This window comes from Palaemon carinicauda, chromosome 39, assembly GCF_036898095.1.
Source record: "Palaemon carinicauda isolate YSFRI2023 chromosome 39, ASM3689809v2, whole genome shotgun sequence".
In the NCBI taxonomy this organism is placed as follows: domain Eukaryota; kingdom Metazoa; phylum Arthropoda; class Malacostraca; order Decapoda; family Palaemonidae; genus Palaemon; species Palaemon carinicauda.
In genome coordinates this window covers 66,652,199-66,664,325 of record NC_090763.1, presented here as the reverse complement: position 1 = coordinate 66,664,325, position 12,127 = coordinate 66,652,199, and the positions used below count along the sequence as shown (strand labels likewise).

Sequence of the window (12,127 nt, the reverse complement as noted above, 5' to 3'; positions counted from 1 at the left end):
AGCCATGTCTTACACCTCTCTTGATGTGATGAGTCTCCAATTCATCGTTTTCTTCTTTCACTGATGCCTCTTGAATCTAATATAAATTCTAATATTCTCAGATCTTAACCACGAGTATTTATGTTTGTGTCATTACAAGGTCTAATGTCTAGCTCTACTGATATCAGCATCAAACAATTCTCCAATATATTTCGTCCATCTCCAAATACTTCTTTTGATTGCACTACCATAGTTCCATTTCCTTTTTATACCAGTGCTGATTTTTTCTTTTGGAATAATGATTTTTATTCGCCTTTATTTTTTTTTTCTGTTCATCTTCCATCCAAATCTTCCACTTCCTCACAACTCCTATCCATCCCATCCCCCCTTTGCCTTTTATGAATTTCCTCTTGATATTTCTATCCAAATAATATCAAAATTATTAATGGTGGAGCTATTGTATAGAATTACCTTATCTTAAACATTTTATTAAACAAATTCGTTGAACTGGTACAATTTACTTCATTGTAGCTAGCTGATCTAATAATGTTGGTCATTTATGTATTATTCATAAAGTTGAATTCTAAATGTTAATATATACACAAATGATACTACAAGGCTTTGTAAATATTAATAACTTAGTTTGTATGAGCTAATTGTTGCTTGGAATGCTGTTGCCTTATTTTCTTATTTTATGTTTGGGTTCCCCCAGGTCCCTCAGTGTGAGGCACCTCGTATATCCACCAGAGAGTTACTAATTCATCTTCCGGTGTATTTTGCATCTTCCAGTCTTGGATGGTCTGGGATGCATCTGAGAGAGAGAGAGAGCGAGCGAGAGAGAGAGAGCGAGCGAGCGAGCGAGAGAGCGAGAGAGAGAGAGCGAGAGAGAGAGAGCGAGCGAGAGAGAGAGAGCGAGCGAGAGAGAGAATGTGTGTGTGTGTAATCAAATGGAAAGTGTCAAATTCAAGATTTTGAGTTCTTCGGTGGTGCAGGAATTCTTCTATAGTTGAAAAGTCTTAACATGGGTAATTTTTTTCAGGTCGAAAGTCGTCACTGCCAGAACCAGATATGAAATTAATCGGGTCACTAATAAGGTCAGGATTCTATAGACCTTGGTCAGGATACGTCGAGATTCACGATTTCTGGTTGTCAAGGATTTTCTGACCCTACGAATATATACGTAAGTCTCATAATTATTATTTTTCTCTAATTGTATAATTTTTGTATGATAATTTTGGTGTTAGTTAAATCAATTTGAAATTAGGATAGGGTTGAATGGTAGGAAGTTCAGTTTTATAAATTTTGGCTAAAATATGTTTAGATACAGTGGTGTGCCCGCTACGGAACTAAGAACTACATTACTAATTCTTTAGAGTTTAGGCAGCGCCAAATGTCAAGAGGTTCATTTTCGTAAGCCACTGCAGAAAATTTTATAGTTCTGCTTATTACTTCACTGTTTTCGAATTAATATAATCAGCAAAGCCTGACTCGTATACTGGATACCAAAACGTTTGCCTCCTACAGTTCTGATATGAATTGCTTATGTGCAGTAAGTGATTCATACTTTCAAGTTTGTATTGAAAATGTAGGGGGAATCTTTGTAGCATCCAACACGTGTAGCAAGTAATGAAGTATTAGAAATAGTTTCTCTGAAAAAATTCAAAGTTTTAGCTTAGTGTTCCTTATAAAGAATAGCCTAGAATACTAAAGTGTCATTTGTTCTGCAAAGTATGAGGGAAGAGTTCAATATTAAGACTATCGTACGGTTTTTTTAAAGTAATTATTAAGATATCTTGGTAACAATGTCAAGTTTGTTGAGATTCATTTGGAGTTATAGTGTACAGTGGAAATGATAACGGTTTCGTTCTGAATTTGGCCTAAGCTTAGTAAATTGACAAGAAAATCTAATTTTGGAAATTGACTAGGAAATATAATTTTGGAAATTGACTAAGAAATGTAATTTTGGTCCTCAGGGCTACACCGAAATAAAGTTGTGTAGTTTTTTAAATCAAGGTTGATTTATCGTAATACTGATTCATAGTTTTAGATAATTTTGCCAGCTAGCTTCATTGTTATAGTATGATCACAAAGTTTGTATTTGCAACAACTAGAATGTTAATAGCTTTGAATTGTCCAAGTTTACAAATTATTTAAGGCAATTAAGAGGTCAATCAGGGCTTGATGATTATATGAATTCGAAAACATTGAAGCAAACAGAAGGGGTACTATAGTTTTTCTGATATGGTTTACGAAAATAAGCATATTGCACATAGGTTTGCGAGTATTACCAGATAATATATTTGTAATAGCTGACATTTGCAGTATAACATCATGATGATGTCTTTCCATTGGTATTTGCTAGTCATTAAGCTAGTTTTGGTAGCTATGCACCTTACAGCGCTGGTGTTTGTGTAGGTCATGTATTAAGTCAGCTTTAGCTATGTGGCTATTGGCATTGGTGTTTATGTAGGATGAAAGGTTGTGTTTTCAATGTACTAAGGTATTTGACTTGTTTGTGTAGATCTTGCAGGACATAAAGCTAGTTTTAGTGGTTATGTTTTCAATAACATAGGTCTTGTAGATGTTGCAAGACATGTTGCGAGTTTTAGTGGCTATGTTTCCAATAACTTTAGTCTTACCAACCATCTAGCGAGGTCTACCTCATGGCTTAAAGCATTAGTTAGTTTGGAAACTGTGTAGTTTTAGTATTGGTAATTGTGTAGATCTTGCCAGGTATGTAGCAAGTTAGAGTTAGATAAGCATTTAGTTTGACGCCTTGTGGAATCTAACATTTGTTTGTTTAGGTCTTGCTATATTCATAAGCTAGATTTGACAGCTATGTAACCTATTAACATAGAGTGTAGGTCTTGCCAGGTATCTAGTGTGTTAGGGTTGGCCCTTGCCTTATAACATTGGTATTTGCATAGCTTTTTCTGTCCATTAAGCTAGTTTTGGCGGCCAAGTAGCCCATAGCTTTGCTGATTGTAGGGTCTTGCCAAATATCTTTCAATTGAGTGCTGTCACAGGCATTATACTATTGGTGTTTGCGTAGGTGTTGCTAGTTTAGCTAGTTTTCGTGGTTATGTAGCCTATAGCATTTCTGATTGTTAGGTAACAAGAAAGTGAAGGTTACCACCTCCCTGATAGCACTGGTGATTGTGTAGGTCTTCGTCAGTTATGTAGTGGGTGAGCTCTGCTACGTGACTTATAGTATTGGCGGTAATGTAGATTTTGGTATTTAATTAAGCTAGTTTTAGTGGATATATAGCATTTAACATTGATGATTGTGTAGATCTTGCCAGGTATCTAGAAAGTGAGGACTGTCAAACCTTTTGTTTTATTGGCCGTGTGCCCTATAGCATTTGTGTAGGTCATGATAGACATTAAGCTGTGTCAGCAGCTATGTGGCCTATAACATTAGTGACTTGGTACAAAAGGTCTTGCCAGGTATCTAGAATATAAGGGTGGTCACTTGTCTTACCGCATTGATGTTATGCCTTGTCATTGGTATTTGTGTAAGTCTTGCTAGTCATTTAGCTACTTTAGGCAGCTATGGAACTTACATCTTTGGTGTTTGTGTAGGTCATGTACTAAGCTAGCTTTGAGGTGGTGTTTCCAGTGTACTATAGTATTTGATCTGTATGTGTAGAGCTTGCAAGGCATAAGGCTAGTTTTAGTGGCCATGTGGCCAGTAACATGTTTTGCCAGCCATCTACCAAGTGAGGTCTGCCGCATGGCTTAAAGCATAAGCTAGTTTTGGAAGCTATGTAGCTTATATTGTTGATAATTGTGCAGATCTTGCTAGGTATGTAGCAAGTTAGGATGGCCATAGATGCTATGATTGCCACAGCACTTAGTTTTAGAAGCCATTTAGCCTTCAACATGCGTGTGTGTACGTCTTAAGTAAGCTAGTTTTGACAGCTATGTAACCTATAATATTATGTAGTTCTTGCCAGATATCTAGCATGTTAGGGTTGCCCCTTGCCTTATAACACTGCTTAATTCTATTTATTAGGTTAGTCTTAGCAACTAAGTAGCCTGTAGTATTGTTGATAGTGGAGTCTTGCCAGATGATGTTTGAGTGCTGTCACAGGCATTATACCATTGATGTTTGTGTAGGTGTTGCTAGTTATGGTGGTTTATGTATAAAATACAGCATTTCTGATTGCTAGGTATCTAAAAAGTGATGGTTGCTAACCTAATACTACTGGTGACTGAGTTAGGGCTTATGTATATATAGTGGTGTATGTTTCCACATGACTTAAAGCATTAAGCTAGTTTTGGTGGCTATATATCATTGTGCAGATATTGCAAGGTAATATAGGAAGTAAGGGACTGTACCTGGGAAGACTAGGAAGTAAGGGACTGTACCTGGAAAGACTTTCAAAAGTCTTTCCAGGTACAGTATCTAGAATGTGAGGGTTGACACATTCCTTACAGCATTGACGTTGTGTAGCTAGTTTTGACAGCTATGTAGGGATTGTAAATAATATGAAGGAGCTATTTCATTATTTATGCTATTTCATTATTTATGTACAAGTTACATATATTACAATGGATTTTTTTTTTAACAGGTAATTTACTGCCAGAAGTAACTTCCTGATGCTGTTGAGGAAGAGAACAGTACCTTTTTACCTGTAGGAATGGTGCAACATTCAAATTGTAGTAGTACACTCTTGAGATGAACAGAAGATGGAATTAGAGTTTTTACTGTTAGCTGCAGCTGCTACTCAAGATATTGAAGAGCATACTCTCCATATTACTGTCACCAAAGATATTAAGCAACCCGTTGCTGAAGAGCAAGTAACTCTGGTGCTGCAGCTGCTACGAGGTGTTTATAGTAAGACTGCTTGCTGAAGAGCATTAATCTCCATGCTGCTTAAGATTTCTTCAGCTACTACCATCATTGGAGAGCTTACTGAAGATGTGTAATAAGACTGCTGCTGCCATTGATGAACTCAAAGCTGCTACTGAAGATTTTACACAATAAGACTGCTGCTGTTATCACTGAAGTGCTTACGATTTCTTCTGCAAGTGCTACTGAAGATGATTCGTAATATGACTGCTGCCGCTGCCACCACAGGAGGGTTTACTGAAGATAATACGTAATAAGACTGCTGCTGAAACACTATCGATCACTTCTTCAGTGAAGAGCCATTAATCTTTACTACTGCTGCTATTGAAGATGTTACATAAGACTGATGCTGTAGAGCCACATTGCCACCACTGAAGAACTCATGCAAGTGCTACTGAATAGATTTCACTGTTGACTGCAGCTACTACCGCTAAGATGTTACATAATAAGAGTAGAGCCACTGCCACCACTGGAGGGCGTACTGATGATGTTATGTAATAAGACTACTGCTGAAGAGCTCCCTCATTACTTCTGCAGCTCCTACTAGCTCCTATTGAAAAATATGGATTTCTACTGCTGCCCCCATCACTCTGAAGAGCTTCAGAATGTTGCGTAATAATGTGACCAAAAGGACTGCTAAAGAGCCATTAATCTTGCTGCTACTGACGTCTGCATATCACACCACTGAAGAGCTGGAGAATTTGCGTAATTAGATGATGACCTTGGACTGCTGCTAAAGAGCTATTAGTTTTACCGCTGACGTCTGCACTGAAAATGTTTTACACTACTGAAGAGCTTAAGAAATATGCAGGTGTTTCTGGAGATGTTTCATAAGGCTGCTGCTGACGTCATTACTGAAGATGTTATTCGTAATAAGACTACTGAAGAGTTTATCTGCTACTGAAGATGCTACGTAATACGGTTACTGCGGCTGCTGACGTCACCACTGAAGACGTTATGCAATAAGACCACTGCCTCTTCCGAGCTTAAAAATTGAAGATGTTACGTAATTGATCTCTTCTGCCACATAATAAGATTGCTGCTAATGAGCCATCAATTTTTGCTGCTGCTGCCACTGAAGAGGTTAAGAATGAATTCTGCTGCTGAAGATATTACATATAATAGACTACCACTGCCACCACTGAAGGGTTTGCTGAAGAGCTCACTCATTTCTGCTGCTACTGAAAGATATGGACTTTACTGCTGCCGCCACTATCACTGAAGAGCTTAAGAATTCTGAAGATTGTTGCGCAATAAGATGACCAGTAGGAATGTTATTAAAGAGCCATTATTAATCTTGGCTGCTGCCACTGAAGAACTTCAGAATAATGAATTCTGCTGGTGTTTCGTAATTAGGCTGCTGCTGACGTCTGCACTGTAGATGTTCACATAACTGAAGATGTTGCGTAATAAGGTGACCAATAGGACTACTGCTAAAGAGTCATTAATATTTGCTGCTGCCACTGGAAGAATTCTGAAGATATTACATAAATAAGGCTGCTGCTGAAGAGCCATTAATCTCTACTCTCTCCTGCTGCAGACATCACAACCGAGCTTGTAATATGGTTATCGCTATTGTCATCACTGAAGAGCTTAAGAAATCTGCAGCTGCCACTGATGATGATGTTTCGTAATAAGATTTACTGCTGAAGCGTTATCGATCTCTTCTGCAGAGCTACTAATCTCTCTACTGCTGCCTCCACTGAAGAGCTTAAGAATTCTGTAGCTTCTTCTGTAGCTGCCACTGAAAGTGTAGAAGACCTGCGGAAGCGCATTAACCTCTGACAACAGCTGAATTAATTCTAATTGGAGCTTGTGTTATCCGAAGCTATACAGTTGTACCTGAAAAAAAAATTAACCATTATTGTTTTGTTTGAGGCTTTGACATGAAAATATTCTATAATTTGTACCCTTTTTAATTTTACCTAACATGCAAGATATATTATCGAGCCAAAAATGTTTAAAAAGGATTTATTTAAAAATAAATCCTGAAAAGTACTGAAAGTGGAACATTAAAATATGCTATGTTTAACATACACGAAGTAAGGGGCCTCACTGTTACTATAAGCTAAAGTATATGAATGCCTTGATAATGGATTGAAGTTACATTGTTCCCTCGTTAGTGCTTGCGTCCAGTGCCATTCTAACTTGGGCAATTGCTACTGTAGTTCAATAGTATAATGCTTTTAATAATTTACACAAGGTGACGCATGATTGTACTGTTTTATCGTAAAAAGCAGCCGAAGACAAAAGAAACTAAAACTAATCTCCACTTACAAATTTCGTAATCGTGAACAGCTTCAAGAGCTTTGAAAATTTGTCTTAAGTGTAATTTTATTAGTCAAAATATGACACCTACACTATTATAATATACAGCAGATTACTCATACTATAACTCACCCCAGTTGACGCTTGACACCAGAACAAAATTACTCAGTGGTATTTTGGCAAGAAACCAAAGCAAATGAACAAAACTATCATCTAGACTCATGTACCCAATCATCTCAATCTATCCAATACTGCAAGGAACAAGTCTTCTACGTTTTAGTATAACCTCTATTACTTCTGGACGTTAACTAGGTTTTATTCTTTTCATTTATGCAAATAACTACCTACCTACATAGAAATGACCTAAAGTGAAACACTGCTTCAGTGAAATGATTTTCTTGTGCCAAGTAAAATGTAAACTATCAACTAATAGAAAAACGTTTAGTAACATTCTCTCGAGTTAAATAAGTAAAAATCATTAACTAATAAGGAGTTATTTTAAATAGATGCTGAAAATTACTGCATTGAAAGTGCAACACTTAAATAAGCTATGTAGCACACGAAACAAGTCAATCAGTATCAGCCATAGCTGCCTTAATAATGATGGTTGAAGTTATATTATTCCTTCGTTGTTGCATGGTATCTGTGTCATTCTAACTTGAGCAATTCCCACTTTAGTTTCTATTAGATTTTATAATTTACACACGGAGACGCATGATTGCACTGTTATATCATAAAAAAGCAGCCCAAGATTAAAACTCAAGTCTTTCGTGCGGAATTTCATCAGCCAAACTAAGCCACACCTACACATGTATCATACTATAATTAACACGAGTTAAATAACCTATCCAATTATACTCTGGTATCCTAGCAAGAAAATAACTAGCTAATGAAAAAAAATGAAAAACTATCATCTGCACCATGTTATGGCGTACATATTAATCCCCCAAACCTACGAATCACTATCTTCGCGTTTTAAGCCATCTGCATTAGCTTTTCCCCAAGGTCTACATAGACCTTGCTTTTCCATCTCTCTCAAAATCAAGCAGCTTCGGTTACCTAACGCCAAATAACCATATCACGAATGACATAACCTGGGAAAATTTTCCTTAGGCTACAATACTTGAGTAATCAAATGCCTATCAGGCAAGCAGTATTAACTAGGAAAATGTTAAATCAAATTCATATACTAGAGATATTCTGACAATTAAAAACTTAGCTAGACTAGTTTGCATAAGAAAACCTTCCCAATAGTACAAAAAAAAAAAAAAAGTGTCCGGTAAACATACCTGTCATGTTATTTAGAATCATCCCAATCCATTTTTTTTTCAAGTATTTGGTAGAAATTCTTAGGTGGTGGTGTGGTAAACGTGAGAATGTAACTCCAATAGGCCAGTACGTCTTTATTGGTATTTGATAATCCAAAATGTTGATAAATATCAGCTGGTTGTCATCGTGAAAATTCAATCTTCTTACTTCACAAGACAGTAACTTCAAAAATACAGTCGCCTCTACATGGGCCATTGCAGGAGGCAGCTATCTGGCCAGTTGCAACCTAGGGGTTAAAGGATAAAATTAGTGTATTCAGTAAGGCAGGATTATTGAGAACTCTCATTGCTAAAAAATTACTGAACATGAAAATACTTGTGGAATTGAATGAAATGTAAATAATATCTTGCAGGATACTAAAATATAATTGTGTTCATCATGGTATTACCCCCAAAGTTACCTTAGTAATGCAAGGCATGTAAAATGAAGACTACGTGATATCTAGACCATTATTCCTTTTATTTACAAGAGTATTTAGAATACTTAAAAAAAGTATCAATCCCTCAGGTTCTTGACTTTCCTAATTTCTAAATTACAAGATTTTAAATGTCCTTGCGTTGGTCTTGAATATCAACTAAAACAGCAACTGGATACACGTGTTTATAATATTGGCTGTCGTCATGCCAGGTATACTTCGAATTTTGTGAACACATACTCTATGACATTTCATTAAAAGTTAAGGGTTTCATTGTGACCACGTTTAATCACTACAACGATTGTTATACTTAATTAAACTTTCTTGATAGGGCATAACTGAAATTTTTCTTTTTAAGAAAAGGACTATCACAAAAAGAACATTATGTTATTTACCGTTTGAGCACATTTATTAATGCCAAGTGATAAAACTTGACCGTAAACTATGATTTGGAGGGTGACCTTGCGATCTACCCCTTCCCTATTTTAGAGGACTATACTTCTACCCCTAACCCTTGTCCAGCAACCTACCCCTCTCCATCCTGCAACCTTCCTCCCACCATCATTGCCTTGTGACCTGCTCCTCACTATTCTCTTGTAACATACCTCTCCTCCAACGTCCTGTAACCTACCTCTCCCACATCGTCCTGTAATCCAAGGTCTTCCCATCGTCCTGGACCAAGGCCGTCTCGAGATGGCCTTGCCTGAGCCCTAGGTCTTCCCATCGTTCTGTAATCTAGGTCTTCCTCACCGTCCTGCAACCAAGGTCTCCCCCACCGTCCTGTTACCTACCTATCCCATATCATCCTGTAACAGTCTCCCCCACCGTCCTGTAACCAAGGTCTCCCACCCACCATCCTTTAACCTGGTCTCACCCACCGTCCTGTACATTGCAGTTAGTTTTCACCATCAAGAGCATTATACTTCTTGTGTAACCTATTTAATAAGTCACTGCAACCAAGGTCTCCCCCACCGTCCTGTTACCTACCTCTCCCACATTGTCCTGTATCAGTTTCCCCCACCGTCCTGTAACCAAGGTCTTCCCCGCCCCACCATCCTGTAACCTGGTCTCCCCCACCGTCCTGTACGCTGCAGTTGGTTTTCACCTACAAGAGCATTATACTTCTTGTTTAACTTATCTAATAAGTCACTGCAACCAAGGTCTCCCCCAATGTCCTGTTACCTACCTCTCCCACATCGTCCTGTATCAGTCTCCCCCACCGTCCTGTAACCAAGGTCTCCCCCGCCCCACCATCCTGTAACCTGGTCTCCCCCACCGTCCTGTACACTGCAGTTAGTTTTCACCTACAAGAGCATTATACTACTTGTGTAAATTATTTAATAAGTCACTGCAACCAAGGTCTCCCCTACCGTCCTGTAACCTAGGACTCCCCTACCGTCCTGTAACCTAGGTCTCCCCCACCGTCCTGTAACCTAGGTCTCCCACATCGTCCTGTATCAGTCTCCCCCACCGTCCTGTAACCAAGGTCTCCCCCGCCCCACCATCCTGTAACCTGGTCTCCCCCACCGTCCTGTACACTGCAGTTAGTTTTCACCTACAAGAGCAATATACTTCTTGTGTAACTTATTTAATAAGTCACTGCAACCAAGGTCTCCCCTACCGTCCTGTAACCTAGGACTCCCCTACCGTCCTGTAACCTAGGTCTCCCCCACCGTCCTGTTACCTACCTCTCCCACATCGTCCTGTATCAGTCTCCCCCACCATCCTGTAACCTGGTCTCCCCCACCGTCCTGTACACTGCAGTTAGTTTTCACCTACAAGAGCATTATACTTCTTGTGTAACTTATTTAATATTTAATAAGTCACTGCAACCAAGGTATCCCTTACCGTCTTGTAACCTAAGTCTCCCCTACCGTCCTGTAACCTAGGTCTCCCCTACCGTCCTGTAACCTAGGACTCCCCTACCGTCCTGTAACCTAGGACTCCCCTACCGTCCTGTAACCTAGGTCTCCCCTACCGTCCTGTAACCTAGGTCTCCCCTACCGTCCTGTAACCTAGGACTCCCCTACCGTCCTGTAACCTAGGACTCCCCTACCGTCCTGTAACCTAGGACTCCCCTACCGTCCTGTAACCTAGGACTCCCCTACCGTCCTGTAACCTAGGACTCCCCTACCGTCCTGTAACCTAGGTCTCCCCCACCGTCCTGTTACCTACCTCTCCCACATCGTCCTGTATCAGTCTCCCCCACCATCCTGTAACCTGGTCTCCCCCACCGTCCTGTACACTGCAGTTAGTTTTCACCTACAAGAGCATTATACTTCTTGTGTAACTTATTTAATATTTAATAAGTCACTGCAACCAAGGTCTCCCCTACCGTCCTGTAACCTAGGTCTCCCCCACCGTCCTGTAACCTAGGTCTCCCACATCGTCCTGTATCAGTTTCCCCCACCGTCCTGTAACCAAGGTCTCCCCCGCCCCACCATCCTGTAACCTGGTCTCCCCCACCGTCCTGTACACTGCAGTTAGTTTTCACCTACAAGAGCATTATACTTCTTGTGTAACTTATTTAATATTTAATAAGTCACTGCAACCAAGGTCTCCCCTACCGTCGTGTAACCTAGGTCTCCCCTACCGTCCTGTAACCTAGGTCTCCCCCACCGTCCTGTAACCTAGGTCTCCCACATCGTCCTGTATCAGTCTCCCCCCCCCCGTCCTGTAACCAAGGTCTCCCCCGCCCCACCATCCTGTAACCTGGTCTCCCCCACCGTCTTGTACACTGCAGTTAGTTTTCACCTACAAGAGCATTATACTTCTTGTGTAACTTATTTAATAAGTCACTGCAACCAAGGTCTCCCCTACCATCCTGTAACCAAGGTCTACCCCGCCCCACCATCCTGTAACCTGGTCTCCCCCACCGTCTTGTACACTGCAGTTAGTTTTCACCTACAAGAGCATTATACTTCTTGTGTAACTTATTTAATAAGTCACTGCAACCAAAGTCTCCCCTACCGTCCCGTAACCTAGGTCTCCCCCACCGTCCTGTAACCTAGGTCTCCCCTACCGTCCCGTAACCTAGGTCTCCCCCACCGTCCCGTAACCTAGGTCTCCCCCACCGTCCCGTAACCTAGGTCTCCCCCACCGTCCTGTAACCTAGGTCTCCCCCACCGTCCTGTAACCTAGGTCTCCCCCACCACCCTGTAACCTAGGTCTCCCCCACCACCCTGTAACCTAGGTCTCCCCCACCACCCTGTAACCTAGGTCTCCCCCACCACCCTGTAACCTAGGTCTCCCCCACCGTCCTGTAACCTAGGTCTCCCCCA

The 12,127-nt window shown here is 40.2% G+C and overlaps 1 long non-coding RNA gene across 1 annotated transcript in view; it reads left to right on the top strand.

Moving 5' to 3' along the window:
- LOC137630891 (uncharacterized) overlaps nucleotides 1-6,391 on the top strand; it is a 16,169-nt gene extending 9,778 nt beyond the window's left edge. The window contains exons 2-3 of the long non-coding RNA XR_011041799.1: nucleotides 1,019-1,159; nucleotides 4,554-6,391. This is a non-coding gene — a long non-coding RNA (uncharacterized lncRNA). The remainder of the gene's footprint in view (nucleotides 1-1,018; nucleotides 1,160-4,553) is intronic.
- The last annotated feature ends 5,736 nt before the right edge of the window (nucleotides 6,392-12,127 follow it).